At 44.4% G+C, this 8,298-nt stretch overlaps 1 non-coding gene across 1 annotated transcript; it reads right to left on the bottom strand.

Annotated features, from left to right (window-relative positions):
- Window positions 1-4,377: 4,377 nt before the first annotated feature.
- LOC114809907 lies at window positions 4,378-4,513 on the bottom strand. The gene has a single exon (XR_003757678.1). It is a non-coding gene; the product is annotated as a small nucleolar RNA SNORA7 (small nucleolar RNA).
- Between the last annotated feature and the right edge of the window lie 3,785 nt (window positions 4,514-8,298).

Here is an 8,298-nt window from a genome sequence, read left to right as displayed (position 1 = left end):
TTCGTTACCCTATTTATTTTGTTAATGAATTGTACATCGCCTTGATTCTATTTAGTTGCCATTGTTTTTACGAGATGTTCTTCCCCTTGACGCTGTTTAGTGCCATTGTTCTTGTCTGTCCGTCTCCCCCGATTAGACTGTAAGCCCGTCAAACGGCAGGGACTGTCTCTATCTGTTGCCGACTTGTTCATCCCAAGCGCTTAGTACAGTGCTCTGCACATAGTAAGCACTCAATAAATACTATTGAATGAATGAATGAATGAACTCATGTCTGACCTCTGGCCTGGAACTCCCTCCCCCTTCGTATACTACAGACAGACCACCCTCAAAGACTTATGAAAGTCACATCCTCTCCAAGAGACCTTACCCCAACTGGATTTCCCCTACTCCCTCTCCCTTCTTTGTCACTTATGTATTTGGATTTGTACACTTTAAGCCCTTGATAGTCACTCCATCCTCAGCCTACAACTCTTATATAGATATCCATAATTTATTATAATGTATGTCTCCCCTTTTCAACTGTAAGCTGTTTATGAGCAGGGAACATACCTACCAACTCTGTTGTATAGTATTGTCACAATTCGGGGCTCCGCACACAAAGTGCTCAAGAAATACGACTGATATTAAGTGGGACTCACTACTTTGTTGAATTTTGAGAAATAATGAGAGAAGAATGAAGTAAGGCCCTTTTCTAATTGTATTGACCATTTGGAGGTAATAATTTGACAGGACCTCATTATCTATCTCTCCACTGTCCACCTGTTCATACTGCTTGAGAGGGCAGGAAGCAACAAACCAGAAATATGGTGTTTCTAAAACATTTAAAAAACTGAGCAGGATTGACTCTATTCACTACGCTGAAACTCTGTATTTGATAGGGCCCTTAAATAGATGTCCTGCTACTATCCTAAAGGGGTAATCATCTAAGTATAAAGAAAAAACAAATAAGTGATGGGCCATCTGAAAGCATCCTAATAACATTTGCACTTCTTTTCTAAGTAGATCTTTCTGTTTTCATAACTAGTGAAGGGTAACCATCTAAAAGGGGCAGCCAGTTTTTTTTTAAGTGCATTTGCATAGAACAAGATGATATGCTCATTGGCTTTCCGCTATGCAGTATAAATAGATGGAACATGTAGAATCAGTTTGCTTTTACTATGGTCTTGCACTTTACATGAGGACTGGAGCACATATTTATTCCCTAATGTCACTCGTTCCAAGGTCCAAGAAAATCAGATTCGGGAGTTTCAAAAATAGGCTTAAGAAGCATTGTAGCACAGTGTTTTTTGTTTGTTTTTTTTTAAATGTGTAAGGAATAAATGTCACCTTGAAATGCCCTCTGGCTATACTGTTACTGGTCTCCAAGCAATGTGATCTGTGACAGAGGACAAAAGAAATAGGTTAAGCTTCCTGTGGAATTAGTTTTTCTTGGAAATGGATTGCAGTTGGAGGCTGATGTTCATGGTGATGGGGAAAAAAAATCCCAGTTTCCTCAGCTAAGGGGCACTGTTGGCACTACAGAGTAAGTTCAAACTCCAACTAACCAGAACAGTGGTTACAAAGATGATAGAAGCATCAGTGGGTCACTCCCTGGTATTTGTATTAATAACTGTAGAATTTAAGGGTTTATTATGTTCCAGGCACTGTACTAAGCTTGGGTAGACCCAAGCAAATCAGGTTAGACAGTAACCCTGTACCATGAGAGGCTCACAGTCTTAATCCCCATTTTACAGATGAGGGAACTGAGGCACAGAGAAGTGAAGTGACTTGTTCAAGGTCACACTGCAGGCAAGTGTCAGAGCTGGGATTAGAACACAGGTCCTTCTGACTTCCAGGACTGTGCTCTGTACACTAAGCCATGCAGCTGAGCACTTAGAGTGTGTAGAGCACTGTTCTAAGGGCTTAGGAAAGTACAATACCATAGAGTGGTAGACATGATACCTTCTCACAAGGTGGGTGCCACTGATCTCCCCCTCTAGACTGAAAGCTCCTTGTGGGCAGGGTCTTGTAACTCTGTTGTATTATACTCTCCAAGTGATCTTCACATAGTAAGTGCTCAATAAATACCACTGATTTATCTCAATAAACCTGGTCAAAGCCAGTAATAGTTATTACATCTGATGCTTCCTCAGCAGGCTGTAACTTGTGAGCTCAACCTCATTAGGGTGAAAATCTGGTTTTATGCCTCTAAAATAATTCATTGAAGCCCTGGGCCCATCTTTCTCACATTTTCAGCAAAGTCAATTGGGAATGGATAAAAATAATATCAAATCTGGATTTAATCTTACTAATATTTGATATTGATGGCTCAAAGGAGTTGTACTTAAGTGGAAGACACAGAGCCCTGCCCAAAATAGGAATGTTGGCAACGTCCTCACCTTGGGGTGTAGAGAACAATTTTGCGTAGCATTGTGACCCAATGTAAGACCACAAGCCTGGAAATCAGGCCACCTGGAATCTAATCCTGAATGCTATTTGCCTGCTGTGTGATCTTGGCTAAGTCACTTAATTTTTTTGAATCTGTTTCCTCATCTGTAAAATGGGAATTAAATAGCTCTACTCTCTAAATTAGACTGTAAACCCCATGTTGGATAGGACTGTATCCATCCTGATTCTTTTGCTACCCTAGCACTTAATACAGTGTGTGGTATGTAGTAAGCATTTAACACAATTGTTAACAAATGCCATTATTATTGAATGATTGAATGAATTATTTACTATTATTTTATATGTTTGTGTGTGTTTGCATATAAAGCATGCAGTCATCAGTGAATGGAAAGGAATATTTGCTTGGGTAATTCAGTCCCTGTCTCACACACCCAAGGTGCCACTGGTATTCCCCTCTTGAATTCTCCCTATTTTAGAAGAAGCACTTTTGCCAGTCTTAATCCATCCACAAGGATTACGATAGGAAGGGGCTGGTGCACAGCAAGAAGGTGAGGCCCCTGGATGCAGATAGGTGGATGCTTCTTAGAGGTAAGGAAAAAGATGATACAAAGGTCTCAAATTAAAGATAGAAAAAAACTATGGGGAATCAGTTGTGGTATGAAACAATCTTTTTATATCCAAGTTATGGCAGTTGTGCAAGTTCTCTCTAGCTCTCTGTCTCTTACTTTCTCACTTTGTTTTGCTCTCTTTTTCTTTTTCACTGTTTCTCTTTCATATTCCTCACTCTCCCTTTGACACTCATTCACTCTCCCTTTTACACACTCCTTTTTTTGCATACTCTCACTTTCTCTTGCTTTCTCACATTGGCTCTAGTGCTCTTTCATATTGTCTGGCTTGTGTTCTCCCTTCTGCTCGCTCTCATCCTCATGGGCTCTTTCTTATTCATTCTCTCTGTCTCTCTGTCTGTCTCTCTGTCACACACACACACACACACACACACTCTCTTTCTATTCCCTGGGCAAGAATAAACTACTCTGCAGTCTTTCTACCTGTTACCTTGTTCTGGCCATAGCCTGGGCCATTGTCATTTCTATATTAGCTTGGCTTGTAGTGGTATCTGACCTTCAACAAGTGCCTAAAAGTCCAAGTAGTGGGACTAAGCAAATGGGACCCTGAAATGCACCTAGCTCAGCAGCCTTGGATGTAAGTAATATTCATCCCCATACTATTTCTTTGGAGGGATTGTGTGAAGAGATGGACAATAACCAATACCAACTTTTGATAACCAAAAGACTGCTGAATGGTGTTCTGAGGTGGATAGGTATTAGCGAACAGAAAGATGAGACTGTTTTATCTTAGCCTGTAGAGTTGTCTCCAATCCATAGCAACTCCATGGAATGCCACACCTTGAATTGCAATCGCTGTGGAGTGTATTTTCCACTCCATGGAATTTTCTTGGTAAAAATATGTAAGTGGTTACCATTGCCTTCATCTTCATGGTAAACTTGTCTCTGCCCTATACTCGCCCAAATTGCTGCTGCCCAGCCCAAGTGAGTTTTGACTTGCAGCAGATTGCCTTCTACCTGCTAGCCACTGCCCAAGCTAGGAATGGAATGGCTATACCTCTGCTTGGCTCTACCTCCTGTAGTTGAGACTGGTAGAGTACTTGAAACTCTCCAGGTGTGACCCTGAGAAGGGGCTGAGACTGGTAGAGTACTGGAAATTCTACAGGTGCCATCCTGAGAGGGGAAGATGAATTTGTCTTGACTTATCCTATAGTGTTGTCTTTGACCCATAGCATTGTCACGGACGCATCTCTCCCAGAACTCCCCACCTCCACCTGCAATTGTTCTGGTAGTGTGTCCATAGAGTTTTCTTGGTAAAAATGTGGAAGTGGTTTATCATTGCCTCTTTCCACGCAGTGAACTTGAGTCTCCAACCTCAATTCTCTCCCACGCTGCTGCTGCTGCTCAGCACAGGTGAGTTTTGAATTGTAGCAAATTGCCTTCCACTCATTAACCACTGCCCAAGCTAGGAATGGAATGGGTGTGCCTCTGCTTGACTCTCCCTCCTGTAGCCAAGGCTGGTAGAGGACTAGACTCTCCAGATGTGATCCTGTGAGGGAAAGATGACATGACTGTGAAGCAAACTCAAACATGGTAAAATTGCAGGTGGTTGGGAGACAAAAGCAGCAGATAGACCAGCCTAGTGTGCAGTAAGTGAGAGAAATTGTTCTCTGCAAAGGATTTTGGAAAATTAGGATACCATGAATAATAGAGAGGCAGTGGAAATAGCAAGCATAGCAGTGTTGAAATGAGTAGTCTCTACATGTGCATTGTGTGGAATGAATTATTGGTCGTACATCTCTTTGGCCATATCCTTATGTAAGGATAAGATTTCACCAACAAAAGTGTGGCTTGCAAGCTTGAAGGTTGGCTACAGAAGTCAATCTGATTCATGGTTAGTGTTAGCATCTACTAAGATGCTAACACTTACTGATCTCTGCATAGGTATAGGGATGGTTATGAACAGTGCTTAGTAAAGGGCTTTGTACACAGTAAGTGCTCAATAACTAGGATTGAATGATGAAGTTTTCTGATTTAAGAACCATTTTGGGCTTCTTGTGAAGGTGGTCAAGATCAGCAGGGATCTGGAAGATGGCTGGCCATTGTGAGCAGTGAAGGCTACAGCGGCTACCAGTGGAGCTGCCCTGGTTTACGTTCTGGCCTATGGTGCTTGTGGTACCCAGCATTGGCCATAAATGGGTTTTGTCTATAAAATTCTTACGTGCACTTAGTTATAAGCTGGACCCTTGGCCACCAATTTGCTTGTGGGTCTTGCTGTCCCTAAAGGAACATTCTTGGCAGAGACTGAGAAAATGACAATGGTGCCGTACAACTCAGTATCACTGTAATCAATTCCTGGGCTTAGGTTCTCAGATCCAAGGCCTTTGTAACTGGATGGAGGTTTGTCTGTTTTTGGCTATGCCTGATGGTGATGATCACAAAGAGTTGCTGGGGCTGCCAGAAACTCCCAATCGTGTGATCAGGGAACAAAGCCATCCAGCTACTGCAGACTTTTAATATGACACTATATTAGGTCGTATATAATGTAGTATTATGCTGCATTCAACAGCAAGGTCTAATGGAAAGAGAATGGGCCTGGGTGTGAGAGGAACTGGTTTCTCATCCCAGCTCTGTCACTTGTCTGCTGGGTGACCTTAACTTCTATTAACTTCTCTGTTAAATTATCTCATTATTTATTTGCAGTAAAGTCTTCTGGGAAATTTGAGCTTGGGGTCCAACCGGGGGCTCTTCAGGAAGAGAGACCTCAGCACCCCACGTTGGGTTGAAGGGCAGGGGTAGGGATCGAGGCGTCCAGGAGCGAAAGATCTGTCCGGGAAAGTTGACCTTGGAGCCTGATGGCGAATGCTTCAGGAAGGAGATCTTGGCTCCCCTGGCGGGTTGTGGGATGGGGAATCGTGGCTTCCGGGAATGGAAGATCCATCAGGGAAAGTTGACTTTGGGGCCTGACTGTGGGCTCTTCAGGAAGGGATATCTCAGCGCCCTCATGGGAGCATCCAGGATCGGAAGATCTGTCCGGGAAAGTCGAGCTTGGGGCCCGACTGTGGGCTCTTTGGGAAGGGACATCTCAGTGCCCCACAGCAGGTTAGAAGGGGGGAATTGTGGCATCCGGGAGCAGAAGGTCTGTCTGGGAAAGTCAAGCTTGGAGCTTGAATGCAGGCTCAGAGGAAGGGAGATCTTGGTACCCTCGTGGCGGCCTCCAGGGATGGAAGATCTGTCTGGAAAAGTCGAGCTTGAGGCCTGACAGTGTGGGCTTTTCAGGAGGGGAGTTCTCAGTGCCCCATGGTGGGTTAGAAGCGGAGAATGGCAGCATTGGGAGCAGAGGATCTGTATCAGAAAGTCAAGCCTGTGGCCTGACCGTGGGCTCTTCAGAAAGGGAGATCTTGGCACCCCTCCCGGAGATCTGTCTGGGGAAGTTGACCTTGGGGATCCTCCTAGACCCCTCAGCTGCCCCTTCTCCTCAACATGTAATCTAACCTTGGCTTCACTGACTCCGTCCTCTCCTGGTTCTCCTCTTATCTTTCTGGCTGTTCATTCTCAGTATCCTTCATGGGCTCCTCCTTCCCCTCCCATCCCCTAACCTTTGGGGTCCCTCAAGGGTCAGTTCTTGGTCCCTTTCTATTCTCCATCTACACTCATTCCTGTTGTGAACTCTCACAGCTTCAATATCATCTCTATGAGGATGACACCCAAATCTATATCTCCTCCCCTCTTCTCTCTCCCCACTCCAGGCTCACATCTCCTCCTGCCTTCAGGTCATCTCTACTTTGGATGTCATCCTGCCACCAAAACTCAACATGTACAAGACAGAGCTCCTTATCTTCCCTCCCAAACCTGTCCTCTCCCTGACTTTTCTGTTACTGTGGATGGCATAACCACCCTTCCAATCTCACAAACCTGCAACCTTTGTGTCATCCTTTACTCTGTTCTCTCATTCACCCCACAAATCCAATCCCTCACCAAAGCCTGCCAATCTCACCTTCACAACATCACCAAGATCTGCCCTGTCCTCTCCATCCAAACTGCTACCATGTTAGTACATTCACTCATCCTATCCCTACTGGATTACTGCATGAGCCTCCTTTCTGACTTCCCAACCTCCTGTCTCTCCCCACTTCAGTCCATACTTCATTCTGCTGCCTGGATTATCTTTATACAGAAACGCTCTGGGCATGTCACCCCTTTCTTCAAAAATCTCCAGTGTTGGCCTATCAACCTCTGTATCTAGCAAAACCTCCTCATTATTGGCTTCAAAGCTCTCCCTCAGCTTGCCCCCCTCCTACCTCACCTCCCTTTTCTCCTCCTGCATCCTACCCCGCACACTCTACTCCTCTGGTGCTAACCTTTTCATTGTGCCACATTCTCACCTGTCCCATGTTGACGCCCTACCTCTGGCCTGGAACGCCCTCCCTCCTCCAATCTGCCAGTCACACTCTCACGCCGCTCCCACCCCCCCCTTCAAAGCCCTACTCCAAGAGGCCTTCCCAGACTAAGCCTCCCTTTTCCTCAGCTCCCCCTCTCCTCTGCATCACCCTGACTCTCTCCCTTTGCTGTACCCCGCCCTGCTCCACAGCACTTGTGAATATATGTATATATTTATAAATCTATTTATATTGATGCCCGTTTACTTGTTTTGATGTCAGTCTCCCCCCTTCTAGACTGCAAGCCCAGTGTGAGCAGGGATTGTCTCTCTTTATTGCTGAATTGTACTTTCCAAGTGCTTAGAGTGCTCTGCACACAGTAAGCACTCAATGAATGAATGAATAAATGCGATTGAACGATTGAAAGAATATACTAAGCTTTAGGGTATACCGAAGATAACCTGGTCAGGTGCAGTTTCAGAAGTGAGAAGAGGAATTGAATTCCCCCTTGAAATATGAGGGAACAGGCACAGAGAAGTTGTGACTTGCACAAGGTAAAATAGCAGGCAAGTAACAGAGCTGGAATTAGAACCCGAGTCCTCTGACTCCCAGGCCCATCTTCTTTCTATTACATCACACTACTAATCCAGCTGTTGCTAAGGCAGCAAGCCAGTGGCAGTAACTGGAACAGGATAATCAGAAGACTGCTCAGTCCTTGTTCTCTCTCCTGTGTACTAGCTCTCATGCTAGCAAACTGATGAGAGATTTCAAGCTTTGGTTTTCTTCCATGCTTGTGTATGTACTGATAGGTATTGTGATTGGTGCATTACCTAAATAAAACCAGTCTTTGCCTTGATGAGTTTATATCTGAGACAACTGGGCCAAGAAAGCACAACTAGATTAAAAGGAAAATAAAAGACAATGAAAATGGACAATTTCAGGTTTAATCCTGAAATATGGTTCTC

This window comes from Ornithorhynchus anatinus, chromosome 2, assembly GCF_004115215.2.
Source record: "Ornithorhynchus anatinus isolate Pmale09 chromosome 2, mOrnAna1.pri.v4, whole genome shotgun sequence".
Taxonomy (NCBI): Eukaryota; Metazoa; Chordata; class Mammalia; order Monotremata; family Ornithorhynchidae; genus Ornithorhynchus; species Ornithorhynchus anatinus.
This window is presented reverse-complemented; position numbering and strand designations above follow the sequence as displayed.